General features: G+C 41.7%; 1 protein-coding gene and 1 pseudogene across 2 annotated transcripts in view; both read left to right on the top strand.

Annotated features, from left to right (window-relative positions):
- Positions 1–25,672, top strand: part of PAK3 (p21 (RAC1) activated kinase 3) — a 361,927-nt gene that overhangs the window by 54,665 nt on the left and 281,590 nt on the right. The window contains exon 2 of one of the 2 annotated variants that reach the window (XM_023756800.1): positions 19,265–19,274. The exons of the other annotated variant lie outside the window; for it this stretch is intronic. The gene's annotated coding sequence lies outside the window, so the exon portion shown is untranslated. The remainder of the gene's footprint in view (positions 1–19,264; positions 19,275–25,672) is intronic. 2 annotated transcript variants of the gene reach the window in all.
- LOC102437743 lies at positions 23,657–24,086 on the top strand (annotated as a pseudogene).

The following is a 25,672-nucleotide window of genomic DNA, read 5'->3' as shown; positions in this document are numbered from 1 at the left end:
GCCCTCTGCCACCCGGTAGCAGGCCTGAGCCAGCAGGTCGTTATCTCCTGAGGGGTCCCAGACTGCGAGAGGGCACAGGCCGGGCTGGGGGACCTCCCCCTCCGAGTGCACAAATTTTTGTACACCAGGCCTCTAGTCCTATATAATAAAAGGCTAATATGCAAATTGTCCCCTCGACTGGGAATTCAACCAGGAGTTTGACCAGGGGGCGGGGCCGGCCAGCCAACCACTCATGGCCCCTCCCCAGTCTGCCCCGCCCCCAATCAGCCCCTCCAATTAGGTGTGAGGCCGGCCAATCAACTGCCCGTGGCCCCACCCGCAGCTGGCCCTGCCCCTGATCAGCACCCCCCATCCTGATCAGGGCCGGGGCTGGCCAGCCAACTGCCCACAGCCCCTCCCTCCAGCCAGCCTGGCCCGACCAGCCCTGATTGGGGTGGGCCGTACATACCCTACCTGTGCACAAATTTGTGCACCGAGACTCTATTACAGGGGTGGGCAAACTTTTTGACTCAAGGGCCACAATGGGTTCTTAAACTGGACCGGAGGGCCGGAACAAAAGCATGGATGGAGTGTTTGTGTGAACTAATATAAATTCAAAGTAAACATCATTACATAAAAGGGTACGGTCTTTTTTTTTTTTTTAGTTTTATTCATTTCAAACGGGCCGGATCCGGCCCGCGGGCCATAGTTTGCCCACGGCTGCTCTAGTACAAAATAATACTTTATTGAATTTATTTCAGTGACATTATTCAATATAATTATATATGACTCAGGTATACAATTCTATAACACATCATCTGTATATTGTATTGTATGTTCACCACCCCAACTCAATTCTCCTTCCATCACTATTTATCTCCCCTATACACTCTTCTACCTCCCTCCACCCAAATGAAAGTAAACCCTATTTGAAAAATAAAATTTTAAAAAGACATTCTATTCAAAAGATGGTGTTGGGAAAATTGGACAGATACATGCAGAAAGTGGACGTAGACTGCCTTCTTGCACCATATACAAGAATAAAACCAAAATGGATTAAAACCTTAAATGTAAGACTCCAAGCCATAAAAATCCTGAAAGAAAACATAGGCAGTAAAATCTCTTAGTAATATATTTTCTAATATATCTTCTTGGGCAAGGGAAACAGGAAAAATAAACAAATGAGACTACATCAAACTAAAAAATTTTTGCACAGCAAAGGAAACCATCAACAAAATGAAAAAAAAATACACACAAATGAATGGAAGAAGGTATTCACCATGATACATCTGATAATGGGTTAATGTCTAAAATTTATAAAGAACTCATAAAATTCAACAAAAACAATCCAATTAATAAATGGGCAGAGGACCTGAGCAGATACTTCTCCAAAAAGCACATAGAGATGGCCAATAGACATATGAAAAAAATGCTCAATATCCCTAATCATCAGGAAATGCAAAATTGGCAGGGGAGGGTGGGTAAAAGAGCAACCAAAGGACTTGTATGTATGCATATAAGCATAGCCAAAGGACACAGAAAGTAGGGGGGGCGGGGGCATGTGCTGGGGGGTGGAGTGGCCAGGGCAAGGTCAATGGGGGGAAAAGAAGACGTATGTAATACTTTCAACAATAAAGAATTTAAATTAAAAAAAAACTACAATGAGTTGTCATCTCACACCTGTTAGAATGGCTATCATCAATAAATAAACAAGTGTTGATGAGGTTGTGGAGAAAAGGGAACCCTTATGCACTGTTGGTGGAAATGCAGATTGGTACAGCCATTGTGGAAAACAGTATGGAGTTACCTCAAAAAATTAAAAATGGGACTGCCTTATGACCCAGTGATTCCACTTTTGGGAATTTATCTAAAGAAACACAAAACACTAATTTGAAAGAATATATACACCCCTATGTTAACTGCAGTGTTATTTACAATAACCAAGATATGCAAGCAACCCAAGTGCCCATTAATTCACGAATAGATAAACAAGTGGTACATATATACAGTGTAATATTACTCAACCCTAAAAAAAGGAAATCTTACCATTTGCAACAGCATGGATGGACCTACAGAGTATTAAGTGACATAAGTCAAAAAGAGGAAGACAAATACTATGTGATTTCACTTATATGTGGAATCTAAAGACCAAAATAAATGAACAAACAAAATGGAAACAGTCTCATAGGTACAGAAGAAAAACTAAGAATTGGCAGATGGAAAGGGGTTTTGGGGACTGGGTAAAAAAGGTGAGGGGATTACATACAAATTGATAGTTACAAAATTGTCATGTGGTAGTAAAGTACAACATCTATATTATAAAAGGCCAGTGGCCGGAATGGCCTAATGACCGGTCACCAGGAGGTGCATGGAGCACGTCTCGGTCCCTTCCTCTGGCTCTCGAGATGCTCACAGTAGTGGGGCAGGGTTTGCGGCTCTTGCAGTTCTTGTGGCGTGCGGGGTGGAGCGTGAGTTACTAGTGGCAGAAAGCTACGAGTGGTGGAGGGTGGGATGGCCAGCTGAGGCAAGTGGCAGAGAGCTACTCATGCATGGAGTTGGGGTTCCCGCAGCAGCACAGTGGAGTCTGGGGTCCCACGGCAGTGTGGCAGAGTCTGGGTCCCATCGGTGTGGGGGGTCTGAGTCTCACATGATTTTGCACTCTGGGCCTCTAGTAGTGAATATAATCAATATTTTTTTCATAACTATATATGGTGTCAGGTGGGTTCTGGAAATATCAGGAAGTATATGATTGTCTAACCACTATGCTGTACATCCAAAACCAATACAAAATAATATTGAATGGAGCCTGTAGTTAAAAATTCAAAAAGAGCCCTGGCTGCATAGCTCAGTTGGTTGGAGCATCGTCTCATGCATCAAAAAGATTGCGAGTTCGATTCCCAGTTAGTGCACATACCTAGGTTGTGTGTTTGATCCCTGGTCTGGGCATGTACAGTAGGCAGCCATCAGTATTTCTATTACATATTGATGTTTCTCCCTCTCTCTCATTCCTTCTCTTCTCTAAAATCAATTTAAAAAATCATATCCTTGGGTGAGGAATTAAAATATTAAAAATAAATCTATCCTATATAATAGAGTTAATATGCAAATGGTTGTCACGCCCTCACACCATTACATTGTAACAGCTCAGACACTCAACACTGGGGAGAGAGGAATGGGGACCAGCCAGGCACAAATGAGCTCGCGAGAGAGGAATGGGGACCAGCCAGGCACAAATAAGCTCACAAGAGAGGAATGGGGACCAGCCAGGATGTGGCCTGGGAGAGGGACAAGCTGCCCACCTCATGGTTCCAGGCACCAGGGGCTTGGGTTAAGGCCCAGGAGAGAGACAAGCCACCCAGCCCATGGTTCCAGGCACCAGTGGCTGGGGCTGTGGCCTGGGAGAGGGACAATCCGCATGCCCTATGGTCCCAGGCACCAGCGGCTGCACCTGTGCCTGTAGCCCAGCCTGGGAGAGGCACAAGCCACACACCCTGCAGTCCCGGGCACCAGCGGTTGGGGCTGCAGCCCAAGATAGGGACAAGCCACCCACCCCGCAGTCCTGGGTGCCAGTGGCTGTGCCTGCACCTGTGGCCCAGGAGAGGGGCAAGTCACCAGCCCTGTGGTCCTGGGTGCCAGCGCCTGTGGCTGCAGCCCTGGTGAAGCTGCCCGCCCAAGTTCCCCTGTGGCTGCAGCCAGCCTGGGCGAAGCCAGCCCAGGTCCTGGGTGCCTGCAACCAGCCAGAGGGAAGGAAGCCCAGATCCTGGGTGCCTGCAACTGGCCGGAGGAGGGAATCCTGGGTCCTGGGTGCTGAGCGAGGCAGAAGTGGTTAGGGGCAATCAGGCAGGCAGGCAGGCAGGCATGCGAGCAGTTAGGAACCAGTAGTCCCAGATTGCGAGAGGCAGTCGGACATTCCCCGAGGTGTTCTGGATTGGAGAGGGTGCAGGCTGGGCTGAGGGACTCCCCCACCTCGTATCTACACTAATAAAAGAGAAACATGGTAATTGGCGTACGACCGCTACCCTTCCCATTGGCTAATCAGTGTATCCTTATGCAAATTAACTGTCAGCCAAGATGGCGGGCGGCAGCCATGCACTGAAGCGAGCAGGGAGGCTTGCTTCCTCCAGGGACTGCAGACTCCAACGTTCCCCGCCTCACTTGCTGGCCTCTCAACTGTAACTCTAAGCAACTATTACTATGTTGCAAATAAGAAACTAAACAAAACCGGCTTTCAGTCAGCCCCGGACCGCAACATTGTATCCATGTTTTCAGCAGCGAGGCCTCAGAGCTAAAGCTGGCCCAGAATTAAAAAAAAAAAAAAAAAAGAAAACAAGGAGCGGTTGGGAGCTTTTAGTCAACTGCCAGCGGGAAAACAGCCCTCAGCCCCTCAGCCAGCCTGGCCAGGCACCCCAGTGGGGACCCCCACCCTGATCCAGGACACCCTTCAGGGCAAACCAGCCGGCCCCTACCCGTGCACCAGGCCTCTATCCTATATAGTAAAAGGGTAATATGCCTCCCAGCACCGGGATCAGCAGAGCAGCAAGGCTCCCAGCACCAGGATCAGTGTGACAGGGGGCAGCACCCAAACCCCCTGATCGCCCTGCGGCTCTGTGTGTGACAGGGGGCAGCGCCCAAACCCCTTGATCAGCCCTGCTCTGTGCCTGATGGGGGGGAGCTCCCCAATCCCCCGATTGCCCTGCGGCTCTGTGTGTGACAGGGTGCAGCGCACCAACCCCCTGATCGGCCCTGCTCTGTGTGTGACAGGGTGCGGTGCCCCAACCCCCCGCCCCCACGGGCCCTGCCCTGAGTGTGACAGTGGCGGTGCCCAACCCCCTGATCGGCCCTGCTCTGTGGGTAATAGAGGGTGGCGCCCCAACCCCCCTCCACGGGCCTTGCTCTGTGTGTGACAGGGTAGAGCCATAACCTCCCCATTGGCCCTGCTCTGTGTGTGACAGGGGGCAGTGCCCCAGCTCCCCTATCGGCCCTACTCTGTGAGTGACGGGGGGGAGCTCCTCAACCCCCTGATGGGCCCTGCTCTGTGAGTGACAGGGGGCAGCGCCCCAACCCCCTGATTGGCCCTGCTCTGTGAGTGACAGGGGGCAGCGCCCCAACCCCCTGATCGGCCCTGCTCTGTGAGTGACAGGGGGCAGCGCCCCAACCCCCTGATCGGCCCTGCTCTGTGCGTGACAGGGGGTGGCGCCGCAACCTCCCCATCGACTCTGCCTTGAGTGTGACAGGGGGCGGTGCCCCAACCCCCCAATCGGCCCTACCCTGAGCGTGACTGAGGGTGGCATTGCAACCTCCCGATCCGCCCTGCTCTGTGGATGAAGGGGCGGCGCCCCAACTCCCCAATCGGCCCTGCTCTGAGCCTGACCAGGGGCTGCACCTAGGGATTAGGCGTGCCCTCTGCCACCCGGGAGCAGGCCTAAGCCAGCAGGTCGTTATCTCCCGAGGGGTCCCAGACTGTGAGAGGGCACAGGCCGAGCTGGGGGACCCCCCCCCAGTGCACAAATTTTTGTGCACCGGGCCTCTAGTATATATATAAAAGCCTAAGCGACCATTAGGACTGAATGACTGGAACAACCGGAATGACCGGTCAACCAGTCACTATGATGTGCACTGACCACCAGGGGGCAGCTCAATGCAGGAGCTGCCCCCTGGTGGTCAGTGTGCTTCCACAGCCAACCTCCCACAACCCCTCCCCCCTGCTGGCTACCCCTCCTCCCGATAGGCCTTGATCATTGACCAGGCAGAGGGACCCCATTTGTGCACGAATTTGAGCACCAGGCTTCTAATAGATAAATAAGTAAATCATACAACCCTTAGCTTGTACCACCAAATCATCCCATCTTTCCTAGCCCTAGGCAAACACTAGTCTATATTCTGTCTCTATAGATTTGCCTATTCTGGATGTTTCATGTAAATGAAATCATACAATATATTGTCTTTGAATATTACTTCTTTCCCTTGGCATACTTTTTCAAGATTCATCTATGTTGTAGCATGTATCACTACTTCATTTCTTTTTATTCCATTGTATGCTCATATTACAATGTTTTATCCATTCATCAGTTGAACATTTGGTTTGTTTTCACTTCTTGGCTGTCATAGTTGTGTGTTTTTTAATAATTAAGTGTTCTTTATATATTCTGGATATAAAATATCAGATATATGATTTGCAAATATATTCTCCCATTCTGTGGATTGCCTTTTCACTTTTTTGATGTCCTTTTAAGTAAAAAAGTTTTAATTTTAATTATGTCCAGTTTATCTATAGTTTCTATTTTTTTCTTTGTGCTTTTGTGTCATGTCTAAGAAACCATTGCCTAATACAAGGTCACTAAGATTCATATATATGTTTTTTTTCTAAGAGTTTTACACTTTCAGCTCTTGCATTTATATCTTTGGCCCGTTTCTTATAATTTTTTCATATGGCATGAGGTAGGAATCCAACTTTATTTTTCTGCATGTGGATATACTGTTTATCCAGCATCATTTGTTGAGAAAGTTCTTCTTTACCTATTGAAATTTCTTGGAAAGCTTATGAAAAATCAATTGAGTATAAAAGTGAGTTTATTTCTGGACTCTTAATTCTATTTTATTATTCTTTATGTATATATCTAAGGGTGTCCCAAAATTCACCCAAGAAGTAATTTTGATAGAAAATACAAGTTTATAATAAAAAATTTCAGGTAAATGGCCTCCACGGCTTTGCTGGCACATACGCACTCTTTTGTTGAAATTTTCCATGACAGTTTTGCATAAATGTGGCTGAATTTCTTTGATACAGCGCTCAATTTCCTCTTTCAAGGCGTGGGTGGTCATGGGCTTGTTGGCATAAACCTTAGACTTCAAAAAACCCCAAAGAAAAAAGTCCAACGGCGTTAAATCGCATGATCTGTGTGGCCAATTCTGATCATCAAAAAGAAAAATTACACGACCAGGAAATGACTCATGCAGTAATTGAATTGTTTCTAGGGCTGTATGGCATGTGACACTGTCTTGTTGAAACCACATGTCGTCCACATCCATATCTTGCAATTTAGGCACAAAAAACTGGATTATCATGTCGTGATAGCGAGCACCATTAACTGTTATTGCCTGAGCAGCCGCATTTCGGTCATGGAAAATTTCAACAAAAGAGTATGTGCCAGCAAAGCCGTGGAGGCCATTTACCCGATATGCTATTCCATACATAACCTTATACTGTATACTTTATGAATCAATAAAACATGTACAATTTTTAATTATAAACCTGTATTTTCTATCAAAATTGCTTCTTGCGTGAATTTTGGGACACCTTTATATATCTATATCTATATCTATATATCTATCTATATCTATATGAACAGAGATGTCTTTTTCTATGAACAGGGATGTCTTTTCATTTGTTTAGGGTCAGGTCCCATTTATTTTTTTCATTTATTTAGGTCTGTTTTAATTTTTTTCAATAATGCTTTGTGTTGTTCAGATGATACGTTTTATACTATTTTGTTAAATTTATTAAGTATTTTATTATTTTATGCTATTGTAAATGAAATTGATTTCTTAATTTTAATTTTAGTTTGCATATTGCTACTGTGCAGAAATAAAATTTATATTTTGTACATTGATCTTTTATCTTAAAACTTTGCTCAACTTATTAGTTATGTTTTTCAGTGGATTCTTTAAGATTTTATAGATATAGATCATGACATCTGTGATTAGATTTCATTTTACTCCTTCCTTTCTAATTGGGATACTTTTCACTCCATTTTCTTGCTTAATGGTTTTGACTAGAACTTCCATTACAATGTTGAATAGAAATGGCAAAGGCAGACATCCTTGTATTGTTCATGATCTTATGGGGAAAGCTTTTAATTTTTCACCATTAAATATGATGCCAGCTGTGGGATTTTCATAAATACTCTTTACTAGGTTGAAGAAGTTCCTTTCTATTCATTAATTGTTGAATGTGTTATGATGAAGGGTAATTAAATTTTACCAAATGTTTTTTTCTGTGCCTATTGAAGTGAACATACAGTTTTGTCCTTTGTTCTATCAAAGAATCACAACTCTGGCTGACATCTTCATTTCAGCCTAGTGAGACCCTGAGCAGAATATTCAGGCTTACTGTGCCTGGACTTCTGACTCATGGGAACTGTGAGATAATAAATCTGTGTGTGTGTTTTAAGCAAGACAAAAGGTCTATAAGAAATGAAGAAAATCATCAGAATTTGGTGTCTGACTAGATGTGGTCAGAGGGAGAAGAGTTGGGAATGGGTTCTGAAGTTAGGAGCCTGAAAGTTGAGATAATACTGACAGAAAGAGGCAAATTTAGAGGGAGAATTGGTTGAAAAAACAAACAAACAAGTTTTAGGTATGTTAAGTTTGAGTGAATAGGGGACATGAGTGGAAAGGAACCATCCAGTAAAGAAGTTGTTACAGGATTTAAGCTGAATAGAAAGATAAAGGCTGTAACTAACCAGAGGTTTGGGAGTCATTGCAATGGTATTGGAGGCATCTTTTGTAAAGGGAAAAAAGAGGCTGAAAATAGAGCAATGTTTCTGGATCCACCATTGCACATTCAGCCAGTTAAGAGCACTTGCTCTGAAATCAGACAGGTCTGGATTTAAAATCCTGACTTTGCTCTTTCTATCACTGTGACATTAAACAAGTCCCTCAATGTCTCTGAGCCTCAGTTCTTTTCAGCTATGAAACAGTGATACTAATCACACCTGACTTTCTGCGAGCACTGGATGTGATATCCATATAAAATACTTAGTCCATTGCTTGGCACATAGTTGGAGCTGAAGAAGTTAGATATGTGATTGTTATTGATTGATATTTTTTCATATATCATTTTCTCCAAAAATGCCCCATGCAGTTCAGGGCACTATATTTTGCTAGATGGAGTGAGGTGATGGAGTTCAGGGCAGGTTGCCTCATAATATGCCTCTTTAGCATATTGACTAAAGTTACTTGAGAAGCATCCAGTGCAAGAACAGTCTGACCCTATTTTGTCCTCCTGAAAGCAGGAAATACATTTTCCATGTGAAAGTACTCTTCCTATACCAGGAGGATAGAAGGCATTCTTATCACCAACGAAAGGGAATTCAAGGTCAAGAAAGCTGTATAAACAAACTATTATGTCTTCATTAATTTGCTACTTAAAGAAAACACCCCTTTGTTTTGTCAAATCTTCATAAATAATTATTTCTTTGTCTACTTGGGTTACTTCCTTGAGCCTCATGTTTTGTTTTCCCTACATACAAAATTAAATTTGATTGTTTTTCTCCTGTTGCTCTGTCTTATGTCAATTTAATGTTTAGATCAGGAAAAACAAAACCCCAACACCTAGAAAGGTAGAAGGCAGAAGAAAATGGTGTCTTTTTCTTATGAAGGGCAGGTTCAAAACCTATCACTGAAAAAGGTAGACTCTTTTTATCTTCTGAAAGTTTGAGCAAATTAAGAGGAAGGTGTAATAAGTTCCAGGAAGTGAGAGTCAGAGCTGGGTTTGATAGAGCAGATCAAAGACTTACCTGGATCACCAGGAGCAAATTATTCCTCAGAAGTCTTCCCTCTGCTATCAAAGGAAAGAGATATTTGGAGGAGAAGGATAATATAATCTAGTGTGTAGGATGAACACAGCATACAAGAGGACAACTTATATTTATGAAAGGTGCCTAGATCACCGGATGCATGTCTAGGGAGGAAATGGGTCCTAAAGGAATGTGCCCAGCCCAGGAATGAAGAGATCTGGTTTCACCTACTGGCACTGATTCTTCCTATGGAAAATGCAGCTCTAGGCAGACACTTCTAGCTTAATTTCCCCCATCCCCCACCCCAACTGTAGCACTAATCAATCTATACTCTTCTGCTGCTAGATGTTAATGCAATCAAAGAGATCACAATGTCCTGAAGATTTTCTGATTAATTCTTTTCCCCTCCTAGTCAGCAATTCTTTCTTTAATTCCTCAGTGCTTGGCTCATTTTCTCAGGTCATTTGGCTCTGCTGCATGCTCCAGGAACCTTCTTCCTATATTGGGGACAGGGTTTGGGTGATGTGATAGAGCTCTGAGCTGCTTGGCATTGGCAGATGGACTATCTCTGTCCTTAAATAAAGGCATATTCTCTGAAAAGGAAGGTTTTTGGGTTTTAACAAAAAGCAATCTCAGAAAGGGACATCTGACTATATATGGTTCCAGGTGGTGACTGGAAATATCAAGGGGAACATTGCATAAAGTATATGATTGGCTAACCACTATGCTACACACCTGAAACTAATGGAAAATGATATTAAATGTAAACTGTAATTGAAAAAATTTGCTGGGAAATAAATTAGTAAAAATATTGTTTTAAAAAAGAGAAAGGGAAATTTGGAAATGGAGAGAGAGGGACAGAGAGAGAGAGAGAGAGAGAGAGAGAGAGAGAATGATTGAGAGGTAACAGGATCAAACTGAAAAACTAAAATCATTATTTCATCTCAGGCCAAAAAAAGCACAGAAAAAAAACACACCTGCTGATGCAAAGATAAGTATCAGGGATTACAAATATTCCAGAGGCTGCCTGTTCTTGAGATCCTCAGTGAGAAGGAGCTTAAGATACAGAAACTAATAGATCTGTGGCTTCAGTGGGCAGTTGAAGTTGATGCAAACTGCCCAAAGCAGGACTTGTGATTTTTCGCCTGCAATGCTCCTCTTCACATCAATCTTATTTAGTAAAGGGCACTACCACTCACATGATTGCTTAAGTCAAACTCATAATTATTATCCCAAGTTCCTCTTGATCCCTTACACATCATATCCTAGCCACCAGCAAATTCTAATGACCTACCTTCAAAATATATCCTGAATTTTCCCACTTGTCACCACCTCCTCAGCTATTACCTATTTGAGCTACCATCATCTCTCTCCTAGACTACTTCAACAGCCTTCTAACTGGTCTACTTGCTTTGACTCTTGGCAGCTAGGGCTACTTTGCTTGGATGTTCAGGTTGTATACTACACAAAGGTACCATAGCTTTGGGTGTGCCATTTTTATCACAGACACACACTAACTTACATAAAAGTGTGCAGATGGGTGCAGACATTCTGGATTTTGTGACTCCATATCTGAGAGCTGAGGGAGGGAGCCTGCTCTTTCATAAACCTGTGCCAGTATACATGATTGTGTACAGATTCTGGAGAGCACACTTGCGCACATATGCACCCACATAAATGCACACATTCAGTGGCACAAATGAGTGGGCTCTGTCTCACCAAGCCCTGGGTGTCCCTGAATTCACTTCTCTTACTCACCACACATTGCTCTCACAGTCTAAAGTCCTGTCCTTCCCACCCACAGTTGCTTTATCTGGGGGTGGGGGTGGGGGATGTGGAACAATGGGGTGAAAAGTGCTGTTGATGGTACATATATTCTAGTATCAAATGTTTATGTGTGAGGAACTCAGTACACACAGCCAAGGCTGCTGCCTGCCAGGACTCTAGCAAACTCCCTTGGGCAGGATTTAAAGTTGTTTAGCTATACTTTAAGAGACTAAACTATTTTTGTTAGTTTTTAAGTTAAGGAAAGAGTATCTTTTTTGTAATCCACTCAAAGACAGTGCATCAGATAGCAGCAGCCCTGCCCCCAACAATCTTAGCTTTATACAATGGTCAACAAGAACTTTATCAAATATTTGAGTATACAGAGCTGAGCAAAATTAGGTTTACAGTTGTGAGCACATGAAACACAGAGTTAATAAAACTATTGTAATAATCATAACCTGCATGTCTTTTTCAATATGAACAACTGTAAACCTACTTTTGCCTACACCCCCCTGTATTAATCCTTTGCTTAAAGCCTTCCATTTACTTCCCAATGGTCTTAGGATGAAGACCAAACTCCTTACCTGGTCTGACTTCCTTTGGAACCTCATCTCATACCACCCTCTGACATGCCCCTCCCCAAACTCCAGCCATACTTTCTGTCCTCAAGCTCCTCATTCGTAGAATTTCTTGCCTATCTATCCACCAACACCTTCTAGTAGTGCATTAACTTTATTAAGTAGGGACTTTGTCTTGTTCACTATCTATCATCTCTTCATCACCTAGTGTAGTGCCTGCTATGTAATAGGTGGTCAATAAATGTTTGCTGAGTGAATAAATAAATGAACAGGAAAATAATGGACAATGTTGACCCACCTGAAAGACTCTAAGACGAATCTCTCTTCAGCCCCCTTTCTAATGTTCTTTCAGATCCTCTGGTGAAATGAGAAGGCCAGAAAAATACATGGTGTAAGCATCAGTGAGCTGAAAGACCTGATGGTCCAGCTGGAATAATAGTAAGCATAATCAGCAGTTACCGAGATGTTAGAATGTTCTGGACATTGCTCTAGTCACTTCTTTCATCTCCACAGTAACCTTATAAAGTTTATATAGCCTTAGTTTTATTCCCATTTGACTATGAGCAAACAGACACAAGAGATTTAGTAACTTGGATTCAAAAGCAGGCAGTTTGACTCTCCTGTGCTGTGCAAGAGTGAGAATACTCCCATTTCCTCTGGTTTCTCCCTCCCTTCCTTCCTTCCTTCCTTCCTCCCTCCCTCCCTCCCTCCCTCTCTCTCTCTCTCTTTCTTTCTTTCTTTCTTTCTTTCTTTCTTTCTTTCTTTCTTTCTTTCTTTCTTTCTTTCTTTCTTTCTTTCTTTTTGAAATGCCCTGGGAGCGGTTCCCTTGTGCAACCTCACTGTCTTGAACCCAGTCCTGGAAATCAGATAGGAGAGGGGCACGTGTTATGTTGGCAAGCAGCAGTGAGTGTGGGGAAGGAACCAACTTGGTGCTTGACAAGACATATTAAACAGCTGAGATATTTTGTACTTTGATATTGAAATCTAAAAAAAACCCAACAAATCCTAAGCCAGCCTCACCAAACTGGAAGGGAGTTGGTCACAAAGCAAATTTAACACCTCTTCCAATATTTCTGACATCAAATGGAGTGCTTCCACTGAAGTTAGAATGGTACTAACTTGAAGCTCTATGGGGCTAAAACCTCTGCTATTACAGGGCTAGGTTGCACCCACTACCTTCACATGGGAAGAGAAATTGGCACGGGGAAGAAGTACTGTCTAGGCCAGTGGTCGGCAAACTGCGGCTCATGAGCCACATGCGGCTCTTTGGCCCCTTGAGTGTGGCCACGAAGTTTCAATCGCACTGTATGTGCATGCCCGCACGTGGTATTTTGTGGAAGAGCCACACTCAAGGCGCCGCAGTTTGCCCACCACTGGCCTAGGCTATGCTTTGCTTCCTTGACTATGCTAAAGAGAATGAAAAATAAAGCACGAGAGGGAAAAGGCAGAGTAATCCTCATCATTAAAATATTAGCATGCTCATGGCATAATATAATTTTCCCTTTATCTTACTCTTTTGACCCCTTTTAACAAAAAATGACTATTAAAACACAATTTGAAGTCAACTTGCCTCTTCATGCTCAGAGTCTGAATCACAAATTTGTGGGCTATATGTGGGGCTTTCCCATATATTTTATCAGAATCCTAGAACCAGAGAAAGAACCTAACAGACCATTTTGTTCAACCCATTTACTTTATAAATGAGAAAACTGAGGCCAAGAGAAGAGTGTTGATGGAATGACCTGCACTGTGAAGGGGAAGGAGTGAAGAAGAATGTTAGAATCGATGCAGTGTTTGATAAATAACTAGTCAGTTGTCACATAAATATATACACATTGCAAACAACACCCCTCTCTGTGGCAGAGGGAAGGCCTCAGCTGAGGAAGCTAAATGGGGTCATTCATCCCTCCAGTCCCTTTCTGTTATTTCAAAGATTGGTCCAATCCACCACATAGGTTTTATGTGGGCTCTCAACATTTTGCTCCACAGAGACTTCCAAACATTGCTTCGTTAGAGGCTTGTGGCATTTAATCTCTGTGGAAGGGATGGGGCCTTTTCTTCTCATCATGGAATCCATTATTTTTTTTGAAGCACAGTGCAGAGCTTTTTGCAAATTGCAGGACAAAAAATAGAAACACAGCCAGTCCTTAGCAGAGCCCTGTGTAGGAGGTTCAGGGCAACCTGTCCTCCGGTAATGTGTTTACAGAGCACGCTCATTTCAGAACTAGATGGTAAATCTTTCAGGGAGGGAGGCAGAAAGCAAGCCAACTCTTTTCTCCCTTAAAGGAAGATAGACATGAAATTGAATAGAACTTGGAACTCTGGAGAAAACCAGCCCAAGTGCACTAGTAGACCCTGCCTGAGGGAATCAGAGTGGTGCAGCTTGGCTACGAACCTGCTATAAGCCACTTCCCCTCTTTGGGTCTCTAGTTTTTATCTGCCTCTCCTGCCTCACAGGGTAGCTAAAAGGTATAAATGTGAGAAAATAGACACACATATGCTTTGGAAATAGTTAAACTCAATTTAAGGGCAAAGTATTATTGTTAATTTTATCCCTGCTCCTTGCCTCTGGTGGTTGGACCATCTTGGTGCCTAACCCGGAATTTGAATTGCTATAGAATATTCCAGTTCAGGTCCAAGGTCTCTGGAACTACAGAGAGGAGAGGGTGAGAGATGTCTGTAAAAGTAGGAACAGACTCCTCATGAATCACAGCCCCATCAGTGTCTTAACTTCTCTGTATATGTCTTCTAGCAGCTTATCGAATTTCTCTGAGCCTCAGTTTATTCATCTATAAAGTGGGATTGTTGTGAGAATAGAATGGAATGCTCTTATGGCAGCAGTGCCAGGGTTCTTGTTCCGGCATTAAGAAGGGTTCAGAAATCTAGAGAAGGGCTGTGTGTAACTTAAATAAGAGTCCAGAGACAAAGCATAATTTTGAAAGGCATTTGGGGTTCAGAGGAGCTTAGCTAAAGAAACTAAGATCTCCTAGTCTCAGGACCCGTGCTTTTTATTAACATAATTTATCCTAAGGCTAGGTGGAGATATACACTTCAAAAGGTCAGGTTTCATATGCACAATCCGTTGTCAGATTGGAAGAATTAGCCTATGGCTGTTCAAGTGTTTGGCCAGTAGGAGGCAATAATATGTAGATTAAGACGCCCTGAGCTGTCTGACAGCAAGCAATCATCCCTTTTCAGCTTTGGGGAAATGCCCTTGCTACTCCAGATGATTCAGCCTGCTGAACATGCTGGAATTGGCTTCCGGCACAGCAGTACTAATGACATAGGCACTTGACAATAATAATAATTATTATTTTTTAAAATAAATTTTTATTGATTTTAGAGAGGAAGGGAGAGGGGAGAGAGAGATAGAAAATTCAATGATGACAGAGAATCATTGATTGGCTTGCCTCCTGCACACCCCATAGGGGATCTACCCACAACCCGGGCATGTGCCCGTGACCGAAATCACACCCGGGACCCTTCAGTTCGCAGACCTACACTCTATCCAGTGAGCCAAACCAGCTAGGGCATTGATTATTTATTTAATTATTTCTGTGTGCTGAGGAAAACTGTGATTCCTTCATGCCAGTGCATGGCTAGTTATTGGCAAAAAAATATAGATTCTTGGGCTTCACCCCAGAGAAATTCTGATTAAGGACTCCAAAGGATTCTGATCTGGAGCCAGATTTGAGAACCATTGGTCTAGAGCAGTTTTTCAAACTGCCAATTATTACCTACTGCTTGGGAAATCCATTTATTGCAGTGATTTTCAACTGCTGTGCTGAAAGAATTTTTAAAGTAGGTAATACCTGACTATTCAGTCAGGGGCACTGACCTCTTTTCCCTTAGATCAGTGGTTCTCAACCTTCTGGTCCTTTAAATACAGTTCCTCATGTTGTGACCCAACCATAAAATTATTTTCGTTGCTACTTCATAACTGTAATGTTGCTACTGTTATGAATCGTAATGTAAATATCTGATATGCAGGATGGTCTTAGGCGACCCCTGTGAAAGGGTCGTTCGACCGCCAAAGGGGTCGCAACCCACAGGTTCGACCACTGCCTTAGACTGTCAAATAAAAATATGACAACAGCTAACACAACAGTAGCCGTCCAGTGCGAATGAATCAAAATTATACCTATCTTTTTATGTGCCGCAGAATTTTAGTGATTAATTTATGTGTGACATTAGATGAAAAAGGTTGAAAATTTTTGATTTAGTGGGTAGTGACCAACAGTAAAAAAGACAATTAAAAAGTGGAATAGGAAAGAACAGTGTGCATTGCACACAGTAAGGGTAAATATTGCTCTATGAATGTCAAGTTTATTTCTTAGCGTAGGTCATGGTGGAAAATGTTTGAAATACACTGGAGGATACTATATTCCATTTGGAGACATTAGTATCCAGAGAAATAATATGTCAAGTCTCAGACCAGATAAGAAGAAATGGCCAGCAAGAGAATAGATATGATCCACTTCTCCTCTCTCCCCATCTGTCACATGCTATGCTTGGGTCAACAGAGTTGTTTGTTCTTTAATTAGAATGAGTTTTATATTGTGCAATGCCCCTGGCCTGAGATGTAAGGGCAAGTTGGGAGTATTTCTACAGGTACCAGACTAATTGTATTGACCCCATTAGGCAAAAAATGAATCTAGGTTTACTGGGGTGTTTAGTTACTCTTGGTTAGTGAGAGCTTTGTATACACATTTCACTCTTCTCCGAGACTTCGCTACTTATTTTACCATTTGAGACCCTTTTCCTGCTTTTGTGAAATAAAATAATAAACTTAAAACTCTGTTTCGATGCACATCAGTATCTTTTTCCTCTTCAGTTGGTATATTGAGGATATTAGCACCCCAAACTTTTCACCCACGTGCCCCATCTGAAGGGAGCAGGCATTCCTTGGTTCTAGTTCATTGTGGTCCTGTGGGATGAGGTCACCTTGTCAGCAAGGCCTTGTTAAACCAGCCTCTGTAAACTACAGTTGCCCCTTAGAATCCGTGGGGGATGATTCCATGATCCCCCATGGATATAAAAATCTGTGGATTCTCAAGTCCCTTATGTAAAATGATGTAGCATTTGCGTATAACCTACACACATTCTCCCATATACTTTAAATTATCTCTAAATTATGTAAATAGTTGTTACACTATATTGTTTAGGGAATAAGGACAAAAAAACCTCTGTACACGTTCAGTACTGACATAACCATCACAGTAAGTCTAACTACATAGTACACATCAGCAACAATGCAACCTTTTTGGAATATTTTCAATTCATGGTTGATTGAATCCTTGAATGTAGAATCCACAGATACTCAGGGTCAACGGTATAGGCCTTGCAGGATCCTCCTAACTCCTACCCCTTCAGAACTCCTTAAATTTCCCACCTTTATATTTTCCTCATGGAGCTTATCACAACCTAACACACTATATTCTAAGTAATAAACAGATGATATAAAGTTTTATGTAGTCTTCCAGTATTTAATGTTGCTAGATCTGATATTTCTAGAGAGCTTGGGAATTCAAATATTTATATAAAATCTTCTGATTTTTAACTTTGGTTACCAGATCAAAATACTTTAAACTCCATTTGGGCCAAAGAAAATATGTCTGTGGCCCAGATCTGTTCTGTGCATTACTAATTTGTGACCTTTGTTATAGATTCATAGAATGTTGGGGCTGTGAGAGGCCCTAACCGACATCTTCTATTGAGGAAATACAACCCCTGAGAGGTTAGGTACCTTCTATATGGACACATGGTTAGCTCATACCAGAACTGAACCCAGCTTTCTTGCCTCGGAGTGCTCTCTCACATTTACCCTGCTGCCTGCTAGGCTGCCTCCCTTCTTCTGAGGGTTGAATTAATCTACCCTGTGTAGAGGACAGCATTCAGTTCACTCTCCAGTTCCCTCCTCACAAAGAACATACAGAGTCATCCCCACCCATCTAATAAGCCCCAGGCACTTCTCACCACAGAGTGTATAAATTTATCTATCTTCTGAATCTTTATCTTGGTTATTGCCTTCTAGCTCTCTTTATTGCTTTTGCTCCAGTGATAGACTCAAGACAAGGTCTTTATAGGAATATTACTAGCATTTCTCCCAGCTAATGGTGCCTTTGTTAGAATTGGTATGGTCCAATGCAAAGAATCTGGGACTTAAAGTCCAGAGGGCTGGGTTTAATTGTAAGATCTGTGATCTGAGATAACTTTTCAACCTCCTTGGCCCTCAATTTCCTTAACTACATAAATAAGAAAAATAAGATTTGCCTTTTTTTAAATCTCTCAGGGTTTCTATGAAGCAAAAATTAGATAATATGTATGAGAGCACTTTCAAAAGAGAACATTTACAACTTTGAGTGTATAGTATCATTATCAAATCAGCAAGTAATTATTGAGGACCTACTATGTGCAAGCTGACACAACATTTCTTCAGGAGCTAGCTGCCTCCATGAGCTATAGTCTAATTGAGAAGAAGGGACACATGTGAGTGGAAAGAGATCCAGCACTGCAAAGCCAGAGATGACCAGGACTGAACAAAATGTAGACTATGATGAGAGAGATTGTGATGGGAAGGCTGATCATGGAAAGATCTCGGGAAGGAGTTGCATTTGAGCTGTGCTTTGAGAAAAAGTTGGTAGGATTGGGTTGTCAGAGGAAAAAGGAGGGCATCTTAGAAAGAGACAACAGCACAAGCAAGGGCTGAAGTCACATGTGTTGGAGGCCTAATCTACATGGATGAAGGGTTCAAGGAGAGATTGGCAAATGATCGCTTCTTGGGATTCTTCACTTGGCTAGAACACAGAAGAGAAAATCAAAGCATGCTATTCATGACACCAAAGCAGAATTCAAGTGAGACAGTGGGTGTGGTTCATCACATTACGGGAGGTCCTAGTACTGTAAAATAGTCATAATAACTGTTTCCACCTCATATAGTTCTTTTGAGCATTGAATGAGGTGATGTATTTTAAACATTTAGAAAAGTGCTTGATACATAGTTGGTACTAAATAATTGTTAGCTATCATTATAAATTTTCATCTTACACTGAAGTCAGGAGGTAATAACATGGGCTTTGGAATCTACCTGATACTAGTTGTATTACCATGAACAAGTCATCCTATATAATAAAAGCCTAATATGCAAATTGACTGAATGGTGGAAAAAATGGTTGCTATGATGCACACTGACCACCAGGGGCAGACGCTCAATGCAGGAGCTGCCCCCAGCATACAGGCCCCAGGCCAGCCAACGCAGGTGTGAGCATGGGCCCCCCCAATTATGCTGCCAGTCACCCCTCAGATCGGCTCTCATCACCAGCCAGGCCTAGGGACCCTATCCACGCACTAATTTTGTGCACTGGGCCTCTAATATCATAATATCACTTCCCTGTTTCTTGGTTTTCTGGTCTTTAAAATCAGAATAACATTAGTGCCAACTGAAAGGGGCTATTGTGAGGATTAAAATGAATTAATGCAAGTAAAGTGCCTATCATAATGCCTGGCACATGATAAGCACTCAATAGACATTAAAATGATTATAGCCTGGCAATCATTAACATAATATGACTGCATAACAAAATAATTGAGAAACATAAACCAAACAACCCAAATCTAACTACTGAGATACAACGCCTTGTTATCATATTAAGATCCAGTTCTTAAATCTGAAATTGCTTTTGTTGAGAAAATCAAGACTGCAGAAAAGGGCATGGATTTGGGATACAGTGGCCATATCATTAAACACTTACAGACCACCCCATACTCAAGCTTATCTGAGCTCATTTGAATCTCAGTTTAGTTCTTTAGTATATTTGATATCTCTGCCAACTTTGGGTCATCTTCAGTAAATGTACTAGCCAATGTTCCCAGGGCAGAGATTCAACAAAAAAGATGACAGACATGATCTCTGCATTCAAAAAACTTACAGACCAATAGAGGGATATAGGAAAACAAAATAAAAATAGAAAATATTGTTAGATGATATTAAGCACTATGTGAAAAACACCTTAAGATGGGCTGATAAGGAGTTTTGATATGGGGAGAAGTGTGGCCAACAATTTTAAAGAGGATGGTCAGGGGAGACTTCACTGGGAAGATGATCTTTGAGTCCAGCTCTGAAGGAAGTAAGGGAGAGGGCCATTCCAGTATCATCTCAGGGAAGAGCATTTCAGCCAGAGAGATCAACAGGAACAAAGCCCCCAAGTTAGGACCATGCCTGGCATTTAAGAAACAGTCAAGAAGCATGTGTGTAACCAGAGCGGAGTGAACAAGAGAAAGGGTAATAGGATAGGAGGTCAGAGAAGTCACAAGGGCAGCTAGTTTGGGGTTTTGTCCACAATTGTGATGACTTCCATTTACAAGAAGTGAGATTTAAACCCATTGGAGGATCTATCTTATTGGGGGGGGATGGGAATCACATGATAAGACATAGCCATTTGGTCCTGCTATGGGTTTTCCCTCCATAGATTTTGTACAATAATAAACAAGAGCCGAAGTCTGAGCAGTTCCTGCCGAGCTGTCCTTATCGCTCTGCAGATTGCAGAGAGAGGGATCATTGGTCAGAGGAGGCAGTAGAGTGGAATTGGTGACATGGAGAATAGGAGAAAGAGATGCAATCTTATAGAGCTGAAAGGGACCCAGTGAATGTAAGTCCACCACTGGGTATATGTTCATCCACTCTTGACTTAAAGCACTCACTGCCTCACTAGCCTACTCAGGCTCTTGCAGGACCCTCTCAAGGTTAGAAAGTCTTTTGATAGATAGGTTTACTGAAAATCTGCCTCCTTGCCACCACTAGACAGCATTAGCCTAAGTTCTGTCACCTGGGCAACCCAGAATAATTATATGCATTCTATAGTAAAACACTTTTGAGATTTGAAAGCAAGTGGATATCTTATATGTCCCCTGACAATTCTCTTTTTCAGGTTACATGTCGCTGGTCCCTTCCAGAGACGCTCCTATTATGGGGTGGTTTTGCATCCCTTCATCAATCTTGTAGCCTTCCTCTGGATATCTTCCACTTTCTCAGTGGCCCTTCTAAAATGTGGTGCCTAGAATTAAATAAGAGATTCCAGGAGGAAACAGCACAGATTGCAGTGTGAAAACTGTATTGTAGGATCTAGAAACCATACTTTGATTAATACAACTGAAAATTATGCTCTGTTTTGAGCAGTTGAATAATTTAGCTACATTAAACTTCTGACTCAATTTATGCTTTTGGGTCATCTCAGACCTCTACAACTTTTTTTGTTTGTTTGTTTGTTTGTTTGTTTGTTATTATATAAGCTGCCACCAAGCCATGCTTACCTTATTCTGGTCTTACAATATAGACTTTAAAATTTTTAACTGAGGTTGTGTTTTCTTTATTTTATAAATTTCACCTTATTTTTTTTAATTTTAGCCCACTATTCCAGTCCATCTGAACTCATTTTGAATCTCAATTTTGTTCTCCAATATATCTGTTATCCCTGCCAGCTTTGAATCATTTTCAGACGTGGTAAGTACATTTTATGTGTCATTTAAGTTATTAATAAAAGTGGAAAATCCCTATGGCCTTTCTCTGGAGAATTTTATGCTGGTTGCCACCTATATTTTGAGTAAAATTATTTAATCAAATGCTAATCTATTTGACTTGTGTTATTCTTAATATGTTGCTGTCTTATCATAGTTCATTTGTGAGAAAGTTATAGGAAACAATTTCAGATGCACTGCTGAATACAAGATATGTTATGTTTATAAAAGGCAGGCTAGATAAAGGATAATCTAAGATGGAGCCTTTTGTTTTGCAAAATGGAAGCTATTATAGTTTGTCCAGTTATAAAAGTAATATTGTCTTGTTGTAAAGGTCAACAGCATGCAAAGGTATACAAATTAGAAAGTGCAAGATCCTGTGTGAATCTACGCCTACAACATACCAGATAACTGGTTAACAGTTTTGTGCAAACATAAATATGAGTCTGTGACTTAATAGAACCATACTATAGAGACTGTTTTGGGACCTGCTTTTTTCACTTACAATCTTTTGGAAACATCTTTCCTTGTCAGAACATATAGTTCTACCTCATCCTTTTAAACAAAAACATAGTGTTCTTTTCTGTGGTTGTTTTCTAATTTATCTAATTAATCCATATTGATGGTTATTTAGATCATTGGCAAATTTTTGCTGTTACAAGCAGTGTTTCATGATGACCTTTCTTTGTTGGCTTGATGAGGTGTTGTGCAGGGTGATGGTTGCTGGCTCTTCTGGATTATTTGTTCTTTTCAAATCTAGTAAATGTTCTAAATGCTCAAGGACTGCTTCCACTGAAGAAAGCTAAAAGAGGTGACTGCCAACTCCCTACTCATCATGGTTTGAGTTTTAAAAATCTATAATCTTGTCATCCCTTGGAGTGGAATTAAGGCTGTTTGAGCTTCTGGGTGCCTTAGGAGGACCAAGGCACCTCAATATCAGGCCCTGAGTGACAAAACAATCTTGATGGTAGGCTCAGACCCTGGCTGGCACAGGTGAGGTGATTAGGAGCAAAAAGGGGAAGGAGAACTGCCTTGCCATTTCCCATCACACAGCCTCAGCTCTTACAAGTGGAGCCACTTAGTGGGCCCTGAATAGGCCTCTCCTTCCTCAACTTTACTCCTTTCTTCCTTTTTTGTGGCTTCCTCCCTGCACACATGCACCTCCCAGAACAAAGTAGGACCTGTCTGCTCCGAACTCCCACAACACTTTAAGAGTCTGGGTTTGAGAGTCAAACCTGAATATCAGAGCTGCACCTACCCAGGTCTGTGATCTTGGATAAGACACCTATCTTTTCTGGGCCAAATTATTCTCATCTGTAGACTGAAGATTTATATATATAAAATATTTCAAAACACCTAACCTAGTGACTAGCTGATATGAAGCACTAATTTCATGTTAGCTGTTATTATCACCATCATTATGATTATCATGGGTGATTATATTATCTACTCCATAGAATTTGGACGATTAAATGAGAACATATGTCAAACACCCAACGCAGTGCTCAGCATAAATTGTGTGCTAAATAAATGATAGAAATAGTTGATTGTATTTATCTCTCCCTTCATATACTTACCTCATTCTCTATTGTGTTATTTCTATTTGTGTTCATGTCTTGATCTCTTCCTCTAATTTATAAACTCTCTCTAGAGCACAGAGTTCCTCTCTCTTTCTCTCCCTGTCCCTCTTCCCAATAGTAAACATAAAAGATCCAGTGCTGTGGATTAATTAGGCTCTTTAAAATTTAGTAAGCCCCTTCAACATTGTATTGTTTTCCAGTTAGCATCTCTCCTATTAACCCATTAACTCTGGGGTGGGGAACGTCTGGTCTAAGGCCCACGAAATCATTTGGTCTGATCCTGCCAAGGCATTAGGGGTGAGTTAATTAAATGTTTGACCAAATAAAGCAGGCTAATTTTTAACTTGATGATATTGTATGGCCTGTGAATAATGTTATAAATATCCAAATGGCCCTTGGCAGAAAAAAAGTTTCCCCACCCCTGCAACTGATCAACAGGGCCATTTATCCCTAGGGCAAGTCATGGCATATGTATTCCAACCACTGATCCACTGATCACAGAATTAGCAATATACAGAATCTTAGCTTCGAAAGTTTTCCAAAAAACAATGGCCTTTATAGTGTGTTTATATGAGCAGAATGGATTTTTGGGCCTTCAACCTTTACCGTTCCCTCGCTGCAGGCGTCAGTTTGAGCAGCGCTATCAGCTCTGAGGGTTAGTGACAAATGGCTTTTTCCCTGGCCCCCTCAGCCGCTGACCTCTCTCAGTGGTGGAGAAAGGATGGTGGGCCTGAACAGTGCCACCGCCGCGCATGTGCAGTGCCCTCTTCATCAGGTACTGCATTTACTTTGACCAAGAGACAGAATGATCCCAACTTCAAGAACAGGCTCATAGAACAAAGAAAGAAACAAAAGTTTGGCAAGGAGAGAGCTGGACTCTCCAAATTACCTGACCTTAAAGGTGCTGAGGCTGTTCAGAAATTCTTCCTTGAAGAAATACAGCTGGGTGAAGAGTTACTAGCCAAAGGTGAATATGAAAAGGGTGTAGATCATCTGACCAATGTAATTGTGGTGTGTAGACAGCCACAGAAGTTACTGCAAGTATTACAGCAAACACTCCCACCACCAGTGTAGCAGATGCTTCTAAGCTTCCAATAATTAGTCGTAGAATTATAAGTGCTCAGAGCTTGGCTGAAGATGATGTGGAATGAGAAACAAATGTTAACATATTAATCTCAATTAAAAATATTTTTAAAATCTTGACTTGGAAGATGAACAGCTATGGGGGAATAAGGGCAAATATTTTTGCTATGGACTGTTCTACACTGAAATCTACCCAAGTTAATTTTTAGTTTGTATAGATCTATTTTTCTTGTTTTTATTTTTCCCAGTGAAGTGTATTTTGATAGAGAGCTTTTCATTTTATAAATACACTATGACTTACCAAAATGTCATGGATTTTGTTTATTCCTAAAACGTGCAACTAAAATGGACACATATTATCATATTATGTACATCAAAAATATCTAGTGCTCAGTTTTGAAAAGCAAAAAAAGTAGGGGAAGGTTGAAGAATACACATTTTTAAAACTAGTACATTTTGTTGCACATAAGAAAATTTGATGGAAATGTGATTTTGTCTATCAAAACTGGGTATTAAAATCTTTGAGATAAACAAAAGAATGGATTTTTGTACCACTCTCAGGCTTCTGCTATCTAAATGGAGTGACATTAGGCAGCAGCCTAATTCAGGGCAGCATCAAGTCCCTCTTAGACTACCACAACAACTTCCTAAGTGTTTCCCAGCTTTCACTCATGTCATCCACACAGCAGCTAGAACAATCTTTAGAAAATAGTAAGTGAGATCAAAGCATTCCCTCCTCAAAACCTTCCAATGGCCCCTATCTCATGTATAAAGTCCAATTTCCTTCCCATAGCATACAAGGCTCTGCATAATATGGCCCTTGGGTATTTATTAACCTCCATCTTGTTTCATTCTTTCCCTTGCCCATTCTGTACCACCTGTATGTACCAGCCTTCTGTTGTGAGAACACACCAAGCTCATTCCTGCTTCAGTACCTTCATTCTCGCTCTGCCTCCCACCAGGAATTAAAACTGACCCATGGTCCAAATTCCCCATGCTTCCTTTTGTCCTTCAGATTTCCATTTAAATTATCTCAGAATGGTATTATTCATTTAAGCCTTCCCTGTAGGTCCTATCTCATACCCTGCCTCCCATACCCTCAAATTCATTGGTTCTCAGGCTTTACTTCATATTAAGAATTATGTAGAAATATTTTTATAAGCATTACCAGGTCCCTTTTATATCATGTAAATCAGAATCTCTGAGATGAGGCCCAGATTATCTGCATTTATAAATGCTCCTCCAGTAATTTTAATATGTAGCCAAGGTTGACAGTCTCTTTATCAGCTTGATTGTTTCCTTCTTAGTACTTATCATAGTTGCAATTATTTTTCTTATTTCATTCATTTGTTCAATAAGTATTTGTTGAACCTCTACCATGTGCCAGATACTCCTTGAAAGATGAACACAGGGATTAAAATAACTACTAAATTTTATGAAACTTCCATTCTAGTTGAGAAGAAAGAAAATAAAAATAAACAATGTCAATATATATATATTTGGAGATGGAGTCTTTGGGAGGTAATTAAGATTAAATGAGGGCATGAGGGTAGGTCTCTGGTCTGATGGGATTAATGAGTGCCCTTATAAGAAGAAACACTGGAAAGCCCCTTTTCTCCTCTCCATTTCATTCTGCCCATTCCTACACTCAAGA

This window comes from Myotis lucifugus, unplaced genomic scaffold (assembly GCF_000147115.1).
Source record: "Myotis lucifugus unplaced genomic scaffold, Myoluc2.0 scaffold_2, whole genome shotgun sequence".
NCBI lineage: Eukaryota > Metazoa > Chordata > Mammalia > Chiroptera > Vespertilionidae > Myotis > Myotis lucifugus.
This window is presented reverse-complemented; position numbering and strand designations above follow the sequence as displayed.